Genomic DNA, 22,965 nt, shown 5'->3' on the forward strand with positions numbered 1-22,965 from the left:
CTATTGAATAATTTCTGAATCTGATGTGATTATAGATTTTCTATATATGTACATGACAGAACTATTAACATAGTAATATATGCATCAAATGTTCAAGTTAATCATCTAATAGTAGATGATAGATAAAATATTTTCCAAATACATATTGATCGTAATGAAATCTATTTTACATAAATACATTAAGATTTAAAAAAAAAATCATTGAATGGTATATGCTTGTAAATTTCTCATGAATCAAGAAATTGTATTACATACACAGTTGTGATATTGTTTTTTACTAAAAAAAAAAAAAAACATATAATTTTTGTTAGTGCAAACATATGGTAAGCTCTGCAAACTAGTTATTGTTCAAGATAATTTAATACTCATAGATTACTTATTATATTCAATGTTTCTTTGACTATTTGGTTATATACTTTGAATCCTAGTTTATAATGCATATTAGAGTCTTACAATTTTTACTATTCCTTTGTCTTTTCATATAATCCATAAGTTTAACACATATATTTTACTATAGGTTAAAGAAATATTTTATAAACTTTTTATATAAGACCCATCTTGTTTATTCATTCAAATATAACAGTTTTAACTTTCTGTCAGAAATAACTATTAAACCAACTATATTTTTATTTAGGATAAGCTTACTGATTAAAAAATATCAGACTCAGAATGCCCACTGAAGTACATTGTAGTATTTCCTTTGTTGTGCAGCTTAGCTATGGTGCAGTAAATGAGTTTCTATGCATGACAAAAAGTAAATTAAGTTTCTAAATAAAAGATATAATCATAACTAGAATCAGTTAAAATGATATGTCTGTATTTGCACATGTGCACATTGTCAAATCTAGCCATGTAGATTATAAACATATTTGTGTGTTGTCACTATTTTGTGCTCATTTCTGTGCTTATATACATATTTGTAGATTGACACATACAGACTCATATTTCCATGTTTGAGATTTGTAGAATAAATCACTTGACTATGTTTCTCTAATTCTTACAGAGTTATTGTACAGTGTTTTCCTGAACTGTGTAGACTTATTTCTTCCTATTGTTTAGCCTTGTCTTATCATTACTTTTATTATAAAGTACTTCATATTTATTCCAACTAAGTATTCTGAATCTATCCAAGAGCTTTACAATATACAAGTCAATTATCCTTTTGAAATACAATCTATTAAAGAGTTAAACATCAATCTAAGAGAGATTTTCAGCATGTTTATGATTGGCAGCAGACTGCTGTTATACCTGTCACTAACTGTACATAATGTAGCCTACTTTTCTATGTCAGTGCTGTGGACAATTAAAATCATATCTGTTGCCACTTGTAAAATATCATGTCACTGCATTTTACAGATTAACTGTCCATCAGTATTTTAAAATTGCTGGAATTTGAAGTTTAAATCCACTCAGCTGATTAACCATATATCCTTTGAACGTGCTATGCTAGGTGTACTGAAACACACACACACATGCACACGCACACGCACACACACACACACACACACACACACACACACACACACACACACACACACACACACGCACACACACACACACAGGCATGTAAATATTTTTAATTAAAACAATGTTAAAATCTGTCACAGGGTTTTTTATAAGGAGTACAACAGCTACAGTCAAGAAGGTGCAAATATAACTTTGAAATCAGAAGCTTTTGGAAGATAAAATAAATTCTGTACATAAAATTCGAAACATTTTCCTGACCATTTCCTGAATGTTTTGGACCATTAATAATCAGCGTGTTATCAGGACTATATTAGAGGGTGCTTGTCACTTTAAGACTAACAGGAAGTGTACAGTTGTGTTGACGTGAAAACTCTTGGTATCTTGACTAACAGTTTATACACTGAATCCCTGCCTCTCACCACTCTGTGAAAGTAACTGTTCTTATTTATATTTATATTTTAGTGATTTAGTTCGTGTACTAGTATAGTGGGCTTTTTTCACATTGGATTTTATAGTTGTTGTCGTCCGATAAAGCTGAATGTGTTCACACTATTTTTTCCTTTTTCTTACTCTCTCCCTAGTAAGACTATACTGTATTCTGTCCTCTTTCTCTCTCTTTTACATCATTGTATCCTTGTAGCGCGTGAGTGCAAGCTATTAGTGTTACTGTGGTGTTGAATGATTACAAGTACGCTATTCATGTGTTCGCAAGTGTGTTTGACTGTGAAATGAGCTTGTGGTTTCTTGTAAACAGCCGTTATTTATTCTTATCCTCGTCAAACAGTTTGTGTGAAGAAAAAAAAAGAGAGATGATACTTTTAAACTGTAACAATGAAGTGTTCAACACCGATCAGTTATATAACTACTATATTTATATTTTTTTACTGATACCTACTGCTTATTGCTTGATATCTTGTAGCCACATGAAACCCGATGGTTACAAACCATCTATATGAGCTGCATGTCAGTATTTCTTAACGGAGACACCCAGATCATTCACTGCTCTTCTCCTTCCTCTCCCCACCTCCTGTTCTCAATTCTATCCCATCAAGACAATCTATTAAGTAATTAAAATGAGCTTTTTGAAAGAAACAATCCCTACAATACTACACATTTAAATTTGATATGAGTGTCGTTGTGCTAACCACTTAACACAAACAGCCTCATCCTGTAGTAAGTAGAGTTGTAGCATCACTGTATTAAAAAAGAAAAACAGAAGGATTATAAACAATATTATGCATATTGAGACAACTAAAAAAAGTAAATGTACATACATTTTGGTTTCAGTTTCCTTTAGTATATATTTCACTTTTTAGTAGAATCTTTGAGAGTATTTAAACTTGTTACATTTTTTATTTCAGTTCTTTGTTTCTTCTTCTTTGCATCAGTCCAGGATTTTTTTTCTTGGGATCTTTTCAGTGAGTTAGATGTTGAGCAGTCCATTTCTTCTGGAATTGTAATTATATTATTGTTCTTGATAAAAGAAGCTGCCTCATCTATGTTGTCGAAGGTTCTCATTTCATTTGAGTGAAGAATCTTGATTTTTGCAGGGTATGCAAGTTGAGCTTTAATTTTGTTTTGTTTCAGGAATTTTACAAATGGCCATGCTTTCTTCCTTAAACCTAGAACTCTAGTTGAATAGTCATTATCAAACCTTATTTGGTGTTGTTTATACTTTAAAGGACTTTTCCTCCATGCTGACTTTAGTATAAGTTCTTTATCAAGGTATGATAAAAACGTTATTACAATGGATCTAGGAGAAGTATTAGGGAATAATGATACAGGTTTTCCTATGGCTCAATGAGCCCTTTCTATGCCATTTGACAGTCCTTCTTTTAGGTCTAAGAATTCCGGCAACCAGGAATTTAAAAATAAAATAATGTCCTGACCCTCAGCTTTCTCCGGAAGACCAAATATTCTAATATTAGTGCGCCTTTCCCTGTTTTCTAAATCATCTATCTTGTTGATTAACCAGTTATTTTGTTGTAAAAGAAATTCACTTTGGTTCTCTTCTTCCTTCAACCTTCCATCTATATCAGAGAGAGAGATGTTTCAATGTGCATTATTTTTGTTTGTTGCTGCTGTAATAATTCTTTAAAGACATCTGTTTGTTTTTGGCAGTTCTCTTTTAGATTTTCAAGGTTGTCCTTAAAATTATCCATTTTCAATGACAGCTCCTGCAGTACAGAGGACATCAATTGGATTTCCTTCTTCAAGGCTGTTTCAGAGTGTGAGTTCTTTGAGTTACTCATTTCCAAGTGGCTATAGTAGTCTCCAGATTAATTTGACAGGAAAATATTGACAAACAGCTTTCAAAGTTAGTACACTATTAGTTCATAAGTTTATCAATAATAGTTGGATATTTTGGTTCGATGAAATTAATTATTTCCCTGTTATTTGAATTAGTTTTGTGGAGCTCTAAAAAATGCTGCTACCAGTTAGTCATTCATGCTCCGTCCCCCTCACATTCTTGACCCCCCTACTGCATGGTAAAGCTGTAACTGCTGTTTCTAAATTGTCTGATATTGATTGTTTAAACTATGGGCCGGATTCACGAAGGCTTGCACAGAGTCTAAGAGTAGTGTAAGACTCCATGCAGCCTTCGCGATCCAGGAACAGCCCAAAGTCCGTGTAAGAGCCAAGCTAAAACGGCTCTTACACGGAGTGGGCGTGGATAAGCTAATCACCTCACTTGCAGCCGAATAGCATGCAAATGAGGATGATTAGCGATCCAGGAAGCCCAGAACAGCCCATGTAAGAGCCATTTTAGCTGCAGAAATGTACTCAGTTGACAACTGAGTACGTTTCTGCAAAAACTGCAATGGAGCCATGTCAGCTCCAAATAAAGGGTGCATATGTGTCAGGCAGCATGCCAATGGCCAAATATGTGGCCATTGGCAAGGTAACCTGATGCAAATATATGAAAATATAATTTTTTTCGGCGATTGCCGATGTTTAAACCAGCGCAGCCCAGCAAACGGGCTGTGCTGCATAGAACATAAAATGAAGGATTTAAACCCACAAATGTGGGTTTTATGCAATACATGGAATGTCAATGCAGGGACCAGCAGACCAAAACCAACATGGCCACCGTGTAGTGGCTGCTAAGGGGGGAAGCTGAGTCTAAGAGATGTAACTAAGCATTAGTAGGCAATCTGATGCAAATGAGTGTAAGGATACTGAATTCCACTGTCACATAGCAAATGAGCACATTCTGAGTAGTGTAAGAGTTACATAAGGGGGAGGAACAGAGTAGGAGATAGGTGACATCACAGGGGGGAATGGTAGAAAGAAATGCAGTTCATTGGAGGTTAGAGTTACATGACAGATGTCAGACAGATATCATGGAAAGAGGTGTGCCACTAAGTAAGCATGAGAAAGTCAAGAAATGGAAGGTGTACACTGTTGCCTACACCAAAGTTTCTTGTTGGATGTGTATGCGCACGTGTGCACGCCACGAAGCACGAGTAAGGCAGTGTGCGCGCGTGTAAGGCAGTGTGCGCGCGTGTAAGGCAGACTGAGCATGTGGGAGCATGTTGGGAGATGTTTAACACCGTTTGCGTGGGCGTGCACGTGTTTTAAATCGAATAAGCAGATTCTGAACTGTGTAAGTATGTGTGTGCGCGTGTAAGCCACTGTGAGCGTGTTTCTGCTGGTTTGCACACGGCTCCTCCCTGAGGAAACAGAAAGGAAAAAGGAAGCAACATATTTAGTAGGAAGTTAGCAGGGAATACTGCTGGAGCTAGCAGGTGAAAACAATTAGATGCAGGCAATTACACAGGCAGAATAGTAGCCCAGCCCAGCACTTAAAACTCTGCAAACAGCAGTGCAGAATGTTTCTCTCAAGAGACACTGCAAGACAGGAGTTAAGTTATCAGAAGTGAAAACTGAAAAGCTGAACTCAGAGCAGAAATGTTAGGGGCTGCCATAGCTGTCATAATGAGACATAGGCGACTTGCTGAGGGTGGTGACAATGCAGATGGTGCCAGACAACCCACAGTGAGGAGACGGAGAAGAGTGTACAGGCCCAGGGTCACCTACCATGGGTTACATGAGCTGGAGATAGTAGAGCGCTATAGAGTGGACAGAGACCTCCTGCAGCAAATAGTGGAGCTGTGCAGGCCACGCCTCACACACAGAACCAACAGAGGGGAACCCATCCCAGTGGAAACCAAGGTATGTGTTGGCCTAAGAATACTAGCAACAGGTACCTTCCAGAGACCAACTGGTGATATGATGGGGATATCACAGGCATCAGCCTCCAGGGTACTGCACCAGTTCCTGGATGCCATGTCAGCACATGTCGGTGATCATGTATATTTCCCCAATGCCCGTGAGGTATTGGCCAGCAATATGCATCTCTTCCAGCAAATAGCGGAATACCCTGAGGTACTGGGTGCAATAGACTGCACGCACATACGCATCAAAGCACCAGCCGGTGAGCGGGGTAGGGCATACATCAACCGCAAGGGCTTCCCCTCCATCAACTGCCAGGTCGTGTGTGATGCCCAGGGCATAATAATGAATGTGTGTGCTGGCTGACCTGGGAGCTACCACGATTCCCACATCAGGCATTTGACGCAGCTGTACCAGACATTTGCCAATGGGGACATCCCGCATGGACAGCTAGTGGGGGATGCAGGTTATGCACTGGAGCCGTGGCTGATGACACCCTTCAGAAACGCACACACACCTGAACAGGAACGCCATAATGAGGCACACGCACAAATACGTAATGTAACAGAGCGTGTGTTTGGGCTGCTCAAGTCACGGTTCTGGTGTCTGGACACATCTGGTGGAGCCTTGCAGTACACACCAACTACATGTACCCAAATTGTCATGGTATGTGCTATGCTACATAATATGATCTTGCGAAAACAGCTGCAGCAGGACCAGCATAGGGCCGGGCCAAACAGCCCCCCACCATTGCCAAGGCCATCACAGGCAGAGCGTGACTCGGAGGAGGAACAACCTGAGCCTGCCCCAGTAGGCAGAAGCAGGCGTGCCCAGTATGCCCTGGCCTTGGCAAAGAGGCAACGCATAGCACATACACTGGCTCAGTAGGAACCCTGGGAATGATACCCCTCTCTGACTCACTCATATAGTAACAGGGATGCCTAACATGACACAACCTGCTCTCAAACATGTACAGGGAAGTGTAATATGCATCCGACAGAGACAGCCCTGCAGCACCACCTGAGGCATGAATGCTATGTGTTAAGTAATGTAACACCATGTACTATATGCACACCTGAGGACCCTGACTAACATCCTACCCTCACCAAGCATCATGCCACAACATGACAATGAGATGATCAAGTGCAACAATTGACTGAAGTATCGCAGTTAGTCAAAGGGGATCCAATGTGTGCCAGTCTGGGATGACATGCTGAGCATGACATGATGCACCACCTGCTAGGACTGGCGTGCACCTATCAGTGCAGGCCGTATGGATACTGGCAAAGGCTGTTGTCACCCACAGTGTGCCCTGAATAGGTAAGGCTCAAAACACAAACCTATCTCCATAGGTATCAGAAGGGATAAGAATAAGATAAGGGATAAGTTGAAACAGCAAGATGCATGCAGTCTAAACTCACCCAGTATGGAGAATGTTGATATCTGCGCTGTAACAGAAAACTGAGCCGGCTCACAACAGCACCCTAACACTACTAGGTTACACCTCATACTGTGCTGTACAACCTCAAAACTTGGAACAAGCTACAAAAGGAGGGTGACTAGCAAGAATTGCCAAGGATAACCACACCCCCATGTTAGTACCACAACAAAAAGCAGCATGGACTAGCCATGCTCAAGTAACAGTGGCTAAAACTGCCCCCCAGTTTATAGCCTGCTACAGACTACTGTCCCAACACCAGGAACTGCACCCGGCCTATGCTGGAATACATGAATATATCAAGTCCTCCAAACCACATTATATTGGGTGACTGCAAATACCCAGACATAGACTGGGAGCATTATACTAGCTCCAACAGTGTAGGACAAAAGTTCATAGAATCCATAAACCAAAAGGCCCAGGAACAACGTACCACTCCCACAAGAGGGGTAAGCATACTGGATGTGATAATCAGCAACATGCGTACTGGATGGCAAGATCAGAAGTGTATTGCTCACTGGTAAAACCAGACCATAGAGTAATCAGACTGGATATACAAATCCTGACCACAGTCCCTGGCCAGAAAACCACAGTGGAAAACATGTGTTAAGCAATATTTGCACTCCTCCAAACTGATGTGGAATCCATTAAAGGTCCCGTGCAGGTGCAAAATATGGGCCACACCTCAGAACCTGTAATACAGCCATTCCATGAACACTGCCAGGAATGCTTGGATTATGCAGTCCTAAATTAAAACAAGACACAATGCCATACAAGCAGAAATCTGGCATGGTGGACACCAGCCATAACCAAACCATGCAAGAGAATGAGGAGGCTACTACATGATAGAGCAAACATAAACAATGAAGTAATCACTGATCAGTAGTATGGCAATAAAATCTGTCCACACATACAATCCACTAAGGCCAGCCACAACAAGTGGAATCTGTGAATCCTGAGGCAATGTTACACCTGTCCCAAGTACACAGACAACCCCCAACTCCACCCAAGAAATACAAATATATGTGAGGGATGCAACCATCTATCCAAACTGGAGGCTGAGCTCCCTCAACTCAGTACTCCCAAAACAAGTCAGGAGGAGAAGGTAACCACACACACCACAAACACAGTCCCACATAGACCTATCACAACTGCAAACCAAACACATAAACACAGAAAAACATTCCCGGAGGCACAAACTACAAACACAGCACACCAACAGAGGCCTCTAAAGCAGACACCCAATCAAACAACCTCCAAACATAGCACATGCAACACATAGTACACAAAGCTGGTGTGCCAAACAGTCACAGGCCAGAAGGAGAAACAACATGCCTGATACAGTTGTAATAGGTGACCCCATAGTCAGACACACTGCTGTCCCGCACATCAGACTGAACAAGGGAAAGGGTACAGTAAGCTGCCTGTAGGCTGCCACAATATGCCACATAACAGAAGTATGCAGGTCACTCCAAAGCAAGTAGAAATATGATGCAGTCGTAGTCCATGCTGGTGTGAATGACCTGAGATGTACCGCCCTAGACTACATGAAAAGAGACATAGATGAGCTATCTGATTATGTAGTCCAGGCCAGTATGATGCTCACTGTTTGCAGCATCCTACCCTTACCAAGAATAATGCCACAGTACAAACACGGAATGATCAGTCATAGCAAGTGGCACACTTACTGGTGTCATTCCAAGGGGATCCAATGTCTGTCTGCTTGGGATGTCATGCTTGACAAGCCACGCAGCTGTTCTTGGGATGGCCTGCACCTGTTACCCCTGGGTGTCTGAATATTGGATAAGGCCTTTGCCACCTCCATAGAGCCTTTTGTAGGCAAGGCTGAAAAGACTGACCCACCACCCTAGAAAACATAAGTGGGAAGAAACATAAGGGAAATGCTGACCAATGCCAGATGTGTACACCCCAATATGCATGCTCCCAAGTCCATCCCCAGTATGGAGAACATCGATGTCTGTGCAGTGACAGAAACCTGCTGCAAGCCTCCTGACAGCACACCAGCACTACCAGGTTATACCACGTATCATGTGTCATGGCCCCAAAACCTGGAACAAAACATAAAAGGAGGGTGAGTATCCATAGTCAGCACAGACACCCATACGTCCAGGTAACTGACAATGCACAAGGCATTGGAGACCACCCATGTGCAACTAACTGTAGGCAAGACTGCTGTACAGTCTGTAGCATGCTACAGACCGCACTCTCACACACAGTAACCCCACCCAGCCGTCCTGAAGACACTGGACAGTATGAATGTCCCACCAAATACCAAACAAGGTACCACAAATTACCACATAGGTGGTAAACCACTATGTATGGAAGGAGTAACCAGGGACCTAGGGACACAAGTGGACAGTAACCTGTTATGTGACACCCACATTGCCAATGTGGCTAGGAAGACTGTCTAAATTTGACACCGTATCAGGAAAGGATTCACATCTACGTCAACAGAGGTCATTGTGCCCCTATACTTTTCTCTAATCACACCCATAATCTAGTACAATGCCTCATATGGGATGTACCTTACCTGACACCTGCAGCAGTTAGAAAGACCTCAAAGGTACCTCACCAAGAGGATAAAGGGTCTCAAATATATGTCATATGCTGCCTGGCTGTAGACACCCCAGCTGAATGCAGTCACATACTGCCTACACAGAGGCATTGCATGCCTGTTGTAGGAGGCCATGCCCAACACAGGAGTAATGGACATGCTCCACCCCAGAAAACTCAAATCCATCGGAGCTGTGAGAGTGAGAGATGTCAACCTCAACAAATAATGAAATAGGATGTGCTGGTGGGACAGATACATAATCCAGAGGCTCCCACACCCTGGACCAGAATCCCACTCCATGTTAGGCAGAGCCCCTCACTGACACTCTTCAACAGGAATCTTGCCAAGTGGATGGATGATTGTAGAGTTACACTGGGGTCTTCACTGTGTCATGTCCAGACAGAGGCACAGCAAAGCAAATCATAAATGGCCATAATATTCACATAGCAAGGGGTGGCAAAGCCACACACACTCTGGCTAGGCTAACAAATGCCCTAGGGTGGATAGCCTAGTATGAACCTATGAACCTATGAAGATACAAATTGTACAGGACACTAAGGATAATCCCAAGGCTTTCACAACTGATGGTAGGAACCATGTTGGGAATTCACAGATATGCCCTGAATCACACAAATATCACAAACACACACACACATATTGCCAACAGACATCCTGACAGGTGCAGTGCAACCCCCCCCCCCCCCCCGAATGCAGAATATCTATCCCAGCAGACTGCTGGCCCCCTGATATTGCAGATGCTGAGGTAACAGCCAACATCTACAAAGCAAAACACACAGCAGCAATGGTATGAGATGGTGTCCTGGGCTTAGTGCAACATGGACTCCAAGATGAATGGAATGCCAAACCACACTACTGCTCAATGTCAGCCTTACCACAGAATATGTACCCAAAGAGCAGTGTACAACAACAGTGGTCCTTCTCAACAAAGGTGTTGCCTGAATGGATACTGAAAACTACTACCCCAGAATCCTGAGAAGCTCGGTTTGCACAGCTATGGAAAGGATCAGCATGTACCACAGACATAAAGATATTGGGGACCTACTGACACTGGACCCAACCCAGTGTGGCTTTCTCAAGTGCAGATCCTGCCCCTAAACATGTTTGACTCAATTGAAACAGTCATTAAGGTCATTGATGAGGGCAATGTGGTCCACACAGTGTAGCTGGACCTTGCAAAGGCTTCTATACAATACCCTACATGTTCATTATAGATAAGCACGCCAGCTTAAATATAAACCCACATGTCAGTAGAGGGGTTGCAAACCAGACCAAGGACAGAACAGACATGGTCAGACATGCTGCAGCCATGTCAGACTACAAACCAGATATAACTGGCATCCCACAAGGCTTTGTCCTGGGATCTCCCTCGTCTGGTATATATGTCCCATAGGTACAGGCAAACATGGAAGGACTATGTCCGAACATGTTTGCAGAGGACTACAAACTGCTCACCACATATGATCCACCAGCTGACACAAGCATCCCACAAAAGGGCCACATAGAAACAGACAACTGGTGCCAAAGCCATGTCAGCAAGCTAATTGCAGAAAAGTGTATAGTCAACCCCCGTGGATATACAGTAAGTGCCCACCAATTACCACATAGGTGTTAACCCATTATGTAGTTAACATGTAATGAGAGACCTGGGGACACATGGTGATAGATATCCTGCATTGGACAAACATGTGCTGTAGTGTTTACAGAAACATACCATATACCCACCTAATCATGAAGGTTGTCAGATCTAGATAGGGGGAGGTCATTGTGGCTCTGCAGTCATCCTTCATCAGCGGTACAATTGACTACAATAGCCCCTGTGGGATGTACCTCAGCAGACACCTCCATCAGCCGTAAAGTCCCCAACAGTACCTCATCAGGAGTATCAAAGAGCTTGCACAGATGCCATGTGTTGCCTGTGTTGCTGGCATCAATAAACATGCTGCACCTTGTACAATCTGAATGGCAGTGAGCTATGCACATGAGAGACCTTAACCCCAGCACTGACTTACATAGGACAAGCTGTACTGCGTGATCCATAACACAGAAGCCACCCCCACCCATGAGTGAACCCCCAGTACAGGCTACCCATAGAGTCACTTATCAATCTTCCTCAATAGGAATCTTGATGAGTGGATGGGAGATGGTAGATTTATCCTGGGTATCACTGTCATGTCACAGGTAGACAGAGGCACAGTATACTAACCATGACATATGTCATGGCAAACTCCACTTACAATGTGTGTTGAAGGACAAACACACTCTCCAACTAGCATTAGACATGGACTAGGGCACATCGCTAGTGTTTGCAAATGTACACCTATGTTGTGGAATACACTACCAATGTTGGACAAGCCTGGTTTAAGTAGTTCATATCTGAACAGAATGCAACATGGTCAGATGTACACAACTGGTCCCTAACCAGGCTGTTGTGCCCACTATCGAAATGTAAAGCAGTGATAGCAGTAAAGCCCTGGATACTGTCCACCACAAAGTACTACCAGTACACTATACAGTACTACAGTGTTAGGTCAGTGTGAAAGGATGTTGACAACTGTATGCAAAGTATCCCATGCAAACACTGCAGGCACAGTATAATCCTGTTGTGTTCACACACAAAGCAGTTGTACAGTAACTACACAACATGACACACAACACATAACCATAAACGGGTGATATTTGTTGAAGTTCACACTCATCCACAAATGTGGTGGGCTGCAGAGTCCAACATATGGAATGCTCACACTGGGCATGCTCACACACTTTGATAAATGAGGCATATGTCAGACAACATGCCATGGGAAGGCTGAACTGGGCATGCTCACACACTTAGGCCAAATCTCGGTTTAGCAGTTGGACACACATATCTGGTATTTTTATGTGTTATTCCAGGAACCAACCACATTACAGCAGTCTGCCCAGTGCACACAGTTAAATGACTACAGAGACATACGTGATATAGTGGATCCCTCCCATATGCCAACATCTTCCACAGATGCACAAGTTGTTCATACAAACAGGGAATGCTATGGCAATAAAGATGTGCAAACAGTCTATCAGCAACAAATAATGTGCATTTGACAATTAAACATATGGGTGTAGAGGTCAACACTTGGCTGTTTGCCCTAGGGAATGACAGCTTAGCCAGAGTGTGCTTGGTGTCTGCCTCCCCACAGGATGCACATTCCCCTTTCTAAACACAGATGATGTCAGCACCCTATAAGTACAGCAGGAGAAAAGAAACTTCCTAGTAATGCAAAGCGCGTGCTCTGCTAATGCGTCCGTCTCAAGTGTCATAACATAATTAGGTAGGAGTTTCAAATCCTGAAAATGCTCAGTGTGTGTGTATAAGTCTGTGAGAGAGAAATGTCCCTTTTGGCAACTAGGAAAACACATTACAGGATGCACATTCCCTTTCTAAACACCGATTATGTCAGCACCCTATAAGTACAGCAGGAGAAAAAAAACCTCCCAGTAATGCGAATAGCGTGCTCTGCTAATGCATCCGTCTTAAGTGTCATAACATAGTTAGGTAGGGGGTTTGAATCCTGCGAATGGTAAGTGTGTGTGTTTGTCTGAGGGGGTTTAGTGTGTGTGAGGGAAATGTCCCTTTTGGCAACTAGGTGAACAGACTACAGGATGCACATTCCCCTTTCTAAACACTGATGATGTCAGCACTCTATACGTATAGCAGGAGAAAGGAAAACTCCTAGTAATGCGAATAGCGTGCTCCGCTAATGCGTCCGTCTCAAGTGTCAAAACATAGTTGGATAGGGGTTTGAATCCTGCGAATGGCAAATGTGTGTGTTTGTCTGAGGGGAGTTAGTGTGTTTGAGGGAAATGTCCCTTTTGGCAACTAGGTGAATAGACTACAGGATGCACATTCCCCTTTCTAAACACTGATGATGTCAGCACTCTATAAGTAAAGCAGGAGAAGAGAAAACTCCCAGTAATGCGAATAGTGCGCTCCGCTAATGCATCCATTTCAAGTGTCATAACATAGTTAGGTAGGGGTTTGAAGCCTGCGAATGGCAAGTGTGTGTGTTTGTCTGAGGGGGTTTAGTGTGTGTGAGGAAAATGTCCCTTTTGGCAACTAGGTGAACAGACTACAGGATGCACATTCCCCTTTCTAAACACTGATGATGTCAGCACTCTATAAGTATAGCAGGAGAAGGGAAAATTCCCATTAATGCGAATAGCGCGTTCTGCTAATGCGTCCGTCTTAAGTGTTATAACATACTTAGGTAGGGGTATGAATCCTGTGAATGGCAAGTGTGTGTGTTTGTCTAAGGGGGGTTAGTGTGTATGAGGGAAATGTCCCTTTTGGCAACTAGGTGAACAGACTACAGGATGCTCATTCCCCTTTCTAAACACTGATGATGTCAGCACTCTATAAGTATAGCAGTAGAAGGGAAAGCTCCCAGTAATGCAAATAGCGCGCTTTGCTAATGTGTCCGTCTCAAGTGTCATAACATAGTTAGGTAGGGGTATGAATCTTGCAAGTGTGTGTGTTTGTCTGAGGGGGGTTAGTGTGTGTGAGAGAAATGTCCCTTTTGGCAACTAGGTGAACAGACTACAGGATGCTCATTCCCCTTTCTAAACACTGATGATGTCAGCACTCTATAAGTATAGCAGGAGAAGAGAAACCGCCCAGTAATGCAAATAGCGTGCTCTGCTAATGCGTCCGCCTCAAGTGTCATAACATAGTTAGATAGGGGTTTGAATCCTGCGAATGGCAAGTGTGTGCATCTGTCTGAGGGGGGTTAGGGTGTGTGAGGAAAATGTCCCTTTTGGCAACTAGGTGAACAGACTACAGGATTCTCATTCCCCTTTCTAAACACTGTTCAGTGGAAGGCCATGGCTCTGGCACAAGTTGTCTGTTGCTATGATGCCCCTTTGGAAGATGCTTGTGTCAGCTGGAGAGTCGATTATGGTGGCCAGTTTGCAGTCATCTGCATATTTGGACAGCCACAGTCCGTCCGTGTTGGCCTGTACCTCCAATAAATATATACCAAACAAGAGAGGTCCCAGGACTGAGGCTTGTGGGACACAACTCGTAACTGGTGTGGGGTCTGGCATGGCTCCAGCAATGCTAACCATGTGGGTTCTGTCCTTGAGCCACTGTGCAATCCATCTAGTGACATAGGGGCTTATATTTAAGCTGGTGAGCTTCTCTAGAATGCCCAAGTGGGGTATTGTTGTGAAGGCTTTTGCAAGGTCCAGGTAGGCTGTGTGAACCACCTTCCCCTCGTCAATGGCCTTGGTGACTGTTGCAAAGAAATCAACCAGGTTAAACCTGGTAGTGCTGGTGTGCTCTCAGTAGCCCTGAACCAGGCATCTGTTACTGCACAGATATCGATATTTTCCATGCCAAGGAGTGTTTTGGGTGCATGCATCTGGAGATTTAGACTTCTGGCGTTGGGTAGCATTGCTCTTAGTTTCTTATCCCTTGTGATACCTATGAAGGTGGGTTTGTCATTTGAGCCCTGCCTAACATAGGCACTATGGGTGTAGCAAGAGCCTTTGCCAATATCTGAAAGCCCAGGGGTGACAGGTGCAGGCCGTCCCTAGCAAAGCAGGTAGTTCAACAGAAGATGAATGTGTGAAGGTGTAGTGCCTGTGATTAGTTAGCAGTAGCATATATGACTGCTCACGTGGACACATGCCAGGTAAGTCATATGCACTGTGTCACAGGCAATGTACATGTGAACAGGACAAACAGTGACATCCTGTCAAGTGGGACATGGACATACATATAGTAGGCTATGCAGATGGCACTAGGAGTCCACAGAAGCTCTATAACTATGCATTGCAGGTGTGATCAGTATTGCAGGGTAATTGCAAGCAAACATGCATGCAAACAAAGCTACAGTAAACATGGCTGCATGTAGTCCATTGTACAACAAACAAGCTGTACCAGTTCCAGTAGGTAACACTGCAAATATGCAGGCACTATGCACATGTACATGGAAATACACGGGTCAGATGGCTAGGGTCCAGTCTCAGTGCACACAAGTGTACAGACCATGCACTGTCAGGATGTACAATAACTGGATAGAAACCCATGTGCTCATACCTGCAGTAATACACATGTCAAATAACAGACACTGAGCCTTCACTCAGTGGTTCTATACTTAGTAGGATGTATGCTCCCTGGCCTGCCACCACAGTATCCCTGATATATATGGGGACTCTCCCTCCTGTGACAGTTAGTTATGTGTGTTGGGGCTGTCTAGCATGGTATGAGATGTGAGCATGCAGTGCTAGGGTGCTCCTGTGTGTCCTGTACCAGTCGTGTAGTACTGCACACATATCGACATCCTCAAACATCTGCATTGCAGAGTCTAGTGTGGGCAACATGCCACTTGCAATTTACATGTCCATCATTGTGTATTACTATATTCATTACCCTATCCCTGTGCTACCTATGTATGTAGCCTTCTGTTGACATCATTACCACCAGTATGCCAACATGTGCAGATGATACACTATGGTACTTACCATGGGTGTAGACAACAGGACATGACAATCACACACTTACTGCATCAGGCATGCTGTGATATACCCACAATTAATTCAGCACATAGTACTGTTAACAACATGATACTATTACTACACATCTATGTGGTCACCCTGTGCATCAGCAACATGTTAACCTGTACCTGCACAGTTGTTACAGATTGCAGGAGGTGGCACAGTTTCATCATATGCACAGGGTGTGAACTTGGTATGCCTGAGTCAGCCACCGATACCACCAATTGACATGTATGTGTATGTGTGTTGGTGAGGGACAGCAGTAGAAGGTGGGGCAATGTTGATGCAGTGTGTGCATCTATGCGGTAGCCCTAGGTGTTGTCAATTTGCATGTGTGTATGGATGCACACAGTTCCACCTCATGGCTGCCATATACTGGTGTTTGTGGACAGCCACAGACTGTACCTGCCAGGTCATACAGATCAGTGTCTCTGGCCACGGATACGGTACCTGTGCCTTGCAGGGGTGCTACGGACCATATCCAGTACCAACCCAGACTGGGTACTGTCATCAGAAGCAGGTGTTCGTTGACTGGACAGAGATCCCTGTCGGGCCTGGCCAGAGCCACGTGCACGTGGTCTCCTGGGGTGGTCTGATGACAGCACAGACCCAGCATTGCTGGGGCTGCTGCTGGCACTACGGGGGTGGCCGCGGCCCTGTTGTCATCCGTGACAGCTGCCAGCTGCTGCTGTTGCTGGCATACGGCCACGTCGATGCCTCAACCGCCCACCATCGCCCTGGCTCATGGACATGTAGTTGTGGAACCGGTCTAATATGTCCCCACAACATCTGTCTATGACATCGGTGAAATCACGGATGGCAGCCGCAATGTCACGCATACTGTCAGTCATGGCTGTGCGACATGCTGTCAGCTCCCTCAGACCCTGTCTGGTGTACCGTTCCATACGTGACTGTGCCTGCATGACAGTCCGAAACATAGCTGAGGTTGTAAGACCTCTGTGGGCACGTCTGACAGGGGCAGTACGCCCATGGATGCTCCCACGAGAACCCCTGGACATCTGTCTGTGTGGTACCATCTCTGGGCCATGCCCATGGCTGCTGTGTGGGGAGGCATGTGCCACAGATACCACATTACCCTGGTCAATACCCACTGTATGCTGTCCATCACCTAGGGACATTGGTGACAAAGGGGGTATTGGCAGGATAACTGTGCACATTGATGGGGTCGACAGCTGTGTACTGTCAATCGGCTGACCAATGGCGGACCCTGGCATGCCTTCCTGTGCCATTACATAGATGTCATCATTATCAGTACCCACGGCACCTGACTCAGGTTCCCTGCTACATGACACCAGAGCAGCAACAGAACCTGTGGGAGGGAAACAGGAAACACAGTTTACAATCTCTACACATTACCAGCGATGCACACATGCACAGGTGCACACATGCACACATGCACACATGCACAGGTGCACACATGCACACATGCACAGGTGCACACATGCACACATGCACACATGCACAGGTGCACACATGCACACATGCACACATGCACAGGTGCACACAAGCACACATGCACAGGTGCACACATGCACACATGCACACATGCACACATGCACACATGCACACATGCACAGGTGCACACATGCACACATGCACAGGTGCACACATGCACACATGCACAGGTGCACACATGCACAGGTGCACACATGCACACATGCACACATGCACACATGCACATGTGCACACATGCACATGTGCACACATACACACATGCACACAGTTTCACACAATTGTACAGTACTCAGTATGCGTGATATCAACACACAGACACAGACACACCTACATGCATACAAAGAGCACTACTAAGTGAGCCAAATAGTACTATTACTATCAACACTATTACAGGAATTGTTAATACACACTCACCAGCATGGATAGGCTGCATTGCTGTTATACCAGAGGGTCCTGCAGATGTGAAGAAACTAATGTCAGTGGGCACAACTGTGCCATTGTTACTGAGTATGATACAGGTCAGTAGTACAACAGTCGCCTTTCACAGGTCAGCAGCTAATATTCAGGATATCACACTTGCACATTAAATACTATGGTGACAGCTACAAACCAAGGACACACCTCACACATGCATTAACTACCAGTGTACACAACAGTCAACTATACATATGGCATATTTCCTGCACGTTCACTGTCTTGCTGCTGTGTGGCTCCAGCCTCCATCATAATGCATGTCTGCTGCTGTTGTTGCTGCTGGTGGACTGGAGCCACTACACTCATGAGTAGTCCCTCTAGTCTGGTGAGTGGGGGATGTGTAGCCACCCCACCACCTGTGGCGACCTGTTGCCTGTGGATATCCGGCCGCTGACGGACATGTCTGATTAAATCACTGCAGTGATGTCGTACCTGCTCATATGTCCTATTATACGTGCCTATGTCATTTACCCGACAGACAAGGTCTTGCCACAGTGCAGCCCTCTCCTGCTGATTCTGGCTGGTGTGGGAAAAGAGTATTGCATAATCCCGCACCAGGCTCTGGTGTATCTCCTCATCCTCAGCTGTGGAGTAGGTGGAATTCATGGTGGGCCATGTACCTGAGAAAGAAAATAACCTGGTATCAGCAATATATGTCAGCAGAATTTGGCACACATACTACACATGCTACTCGACTGTTATGATACAACATATCTCACATATGTAGCATCTGTCTGTCTATTGGTGGATACACATGTAGATGGCCAGGTATCAGTGCTCAGCCAGCAACTGTGCAACAGTACCTGGCAGACTCCATACGACATACTACCAAACCCCAGCAGTCAGAACACTGATTCAGGTCAAGAGCACCTCCTCGCTCTGCGGGTTTGTATCTAGGTACTGTATGGCCTACATCGTCAACTACTGTGAGCTGACCACACACTGATTGCCCTGGATATACATATCCCACCTCCACCACCAGCACAAATGACTATAGTGCATAACATTACAGATACAAACTTTACACTTTGTAACAGTGATATGGTATCCTTTCAGCCCACTGGGCCAGTGGCAGATACAACCCACAATGCTGACCCCTACACAATTGCTTTCTACAGACATCTCCGAGAATGCATGGATCATGCAATCCCATATATGACCAAGACACTCTCCACAAAGGGACAGCATCCTGTCTGGTGGACCCCAGCCATAGACAGATTGTATTACAGAAGATGGAAGCTACTGCAAGACAGAGCATAATTCCATAAAGGGAGGGCATGTCTGAGCAGCACTAGTAAGGATCTATTTTCCATCATACAAAATACATGGGCAACTTTGAGAGGGAAATCAAGAGTGACACTACAGATAACCAGAAGGCCTTCTTCAGTTAAGTTAGCAACCTGGTCAGGAGCCATCCTCTATGCCCATAGGTAGTACACAATTTCACTGACACCACAGATATCGACAACATTGTGGCAGACAGGTTCAGTGCAGGTGTCACCCGCCTCTCCCGAAATAAGGCATAGTTATCCCAGCTGACTGTAACCTCCCTGTCATCACAGATGTCCATGTGAGAGACACCCGCAGGAGAGCAGAATACACAACATGGATGGGACCTGATGGTATCCCCAGTTGCATGCTACATAAACTCTGACAGGAGCTAAACACACATATAGAAGTGCTATGTAACACTAGCCTGACTACAGGATATGTACCTGTGCACTGGCGCACAGCAGCAGTGGTTCCACTCCACGAAGGAGGCACCTCAACATACCAATACAATACAACACAATACATTACATTACAATACAATACTATACAATATGCTATTGCCCCTGGGACTACAGCAGCGTACTGTTCTGCTACCCTGACCATTGTGACACATGTGGTGTGATGGTACCTGCTGCTGTCACACAGTTACACAGGGTGACTCATATGGCATATTACCTATCTGACTAACATTCAGCAGGGGTATGTGTGACATGTACTCATGGGGAGTCTTGCTTCTTAACACTGTGTGGTTTATTGCAGGGTATGTCTTATCTGTGGGTAGGAACTCTTACCTCCACATGTGCACTCTATTGCAGTGGCACGGACGACACACAGCAGACATTTAGGTTGTGGATGGTGTGAGGTGTTACTATGGTTGTTGGACATCTGTCATGGGTGTGACTTACATATGTAAATCCGGGAGTGGTAACCTCTATGTGGGTAGCATATGTGTACTCTGTGGTGTTGTCAGTCACTGTGCATTGGTAATGTGTTTGAGTGCATTGTCACAGTGTTGTACATGTCACTGTGTCCTTCTCCATATCTGTAGCTGTCATGTGAGGTCCATACCATGGCATCCATTATGTGGTGTGGAGGGGTACACCGACCTACATGTCCATAGCTGACTCACCATGTCCGCTGACACATACCATGTGCAGGTATTCCAGGGATAGTGTGCCACTGTGAATATCATTGGGGCCACTATTCTACACATTTATGATCCTGTTCACCCCTGACACATGCAGTGGTGGGCAGCCAATCACATATCTGGTGGTTACTGGTGTAGGTGATCTGGAATGTGGTATGGTACTCCGGTTTTGACACTGGTGTTCACTCCATGCCTTTGTCACCAGGCACCTGTTGCAATACATCTGTACACATGTGCCTCACTCAGAATATGTATACATCTCTCTCTCTCTCTCTCTCTCTCTATATATATATATATATATATATATATATATATATATATATATGTATATAGATATATCTATATGTATATATATATATGTCTGTATACATATACACATATATATATTGATGTACATATATTGCTATAGATATGGAGAGGGGGGGCACAGAGGGGGTGTGAGTGACAGAGGGGGTGGGACAGGCTGTGTTGCAGGTCGTCATATACAGTCATACCTGTAGGTAGTTAGATCAGTCTGTCTATGTATATGTATCTACATATATCTATATCTGTATGTGTGCATTACATAGATATGTTTGTACAATATTCTATCTACATCTGTCTATGTATTCCTACATCTCTCTCTCTATGTATGTATACATATATGCATATCATATATATATATATATATATATATATATATATATATATATATATATATATATATATACACATACATATGTTGACATACATACGTGTCCATATGTTAGACAGGTATATCAACATATTTGTCTACCATATTGTATACACACACTAACATACAGCTAAACATACATAACTGTGAAACCTACTTTGTACATGGCACTACAACCTACAATCAAACAACATTGATATGTGCACATAGATGCTCTCACATACAAATGTATGTACAGCCTTCACTGATAGTTGCTGTATGTCCCCTGCCCTTTACACATCTTCATATACATATGGATACAGACCAATGACACATATGGAGGGTTCACAGTATGTAGACCTTTATAGTATTACTTTACATTACCTGTGTTTGTCACAGCTGCTTGTGTTGCTGTCTGGTTCTCTGTCCTGCTGCTCCACTTCCCAGTTGTCAGCTTTCAGGTAGCTGTTGCTGAACAATTTGTTTCTGTCTGCTTAATTGCAGTTTCTCTGTCTCTGTCTCTGTCTCTGTCTCTCTCTCTCTCTGTCTGTCTCTCACGTCCTTCTCAGGGTGCAATGAAAGTATTGCATGTGTGGACATGGAGTACAGCACACTTTTGTAGGTATCTGCATATGCCCATGTGATGGCCTCTGCACCAATTGTTAGCCAGCATTTGCTAATTGCATGCAGCCAGTTGTGTACTGATTGCAGTTCTCACTGTGATTTCAGAACAGTGCTATAAAAAGGTATGTGAGATAGGCGTAGCCCTTTCAGATTTTAAGGGCAGGGACCATGCTGTTATGCTGTGGACAATGTTCTGTGAGTGTAAAGGTTGGTATCTCTCTCATATTTCCAGGTGTGTTGTAGATTAACATTCCTCCATTCATTTCTCCAGTTTCCTGTACTAACTGTGTATGTACACTGACACCTACAACTACTACTACTGTTAATGTGTGTGTGTGTGTGTGTGTGTGTGTGTGTGTGTGTGTGTGTGTGTGTGTGTGTGTGTGTGTGTGTGTGTGTGTGTGTGTGTGCTTTCCTTTCACTTTTGCTTGCACTTTGTTGCTAAGGCTTCAATAGTTGCCCTTTACAGTCACTACTTGTATGCCTGCTAGGTGTCTTGACTGTAGTGTGCTGCTGTAGCTTTCCTATTTTCCATGTACATTCACACCTTGGAATACTTGCTATATCTGCTAGGGTGTTACAGCATGCAGTGTGGTCTGGCCATGGTGTGGGCCTTGACATCTATTAGGGTATTTGAGTATGCTGCTGAGCAGGCCCCAGAGACTTTCAGGTTCATCTGTTATGTGCCTCATGGAATGGTACATATCAGTGGAGTACACCCATTAAAATGTCTGGTATGCTGCAGTTGTGACTGTGGGTTAGCATGAGCATATGTATTACTACACTTTTTCTGCCATGCAAGTGGTGAATACTTTCAGGACTCCATAGTTACCATTGCATGTGTTACACCTTTCTGCCTACTGTTTGTACATTTCACATGGGGTCTGTGGGGCATCCCTGTAAGTCATTCACTGTTGCTATGTCTAGGCTTTTAACTATTCAAATATGGTGGTGTCGGACCCGTCATGTGTACAGATATTTGCAGGTTGTCCACATTTCTGCCTCATATTTTGGTCAATATCTCATGCACATCTTTTTCTGGCAAGTCACTTTGGGCTCAAGTCAGAATATGGTGACAAACATTCAAGTTCCAGACTGCATACCCTTCCAAA

The sequence above is a fragment of the Protopterus annectens genome, chromosome 8.part0 (assembly GCF_019279795.1).
Source record: "Protopterus annectens isolate FY-2018-M chromosome 8.part0, PAN1.0, whole genome shotgun sequence".
Classification (NCBI taxonomy): Eukaryota; Metazoa; Chordata; order Ceratodontiformes; family Protopteridae; genus Protopterus; species Protopterus annectens.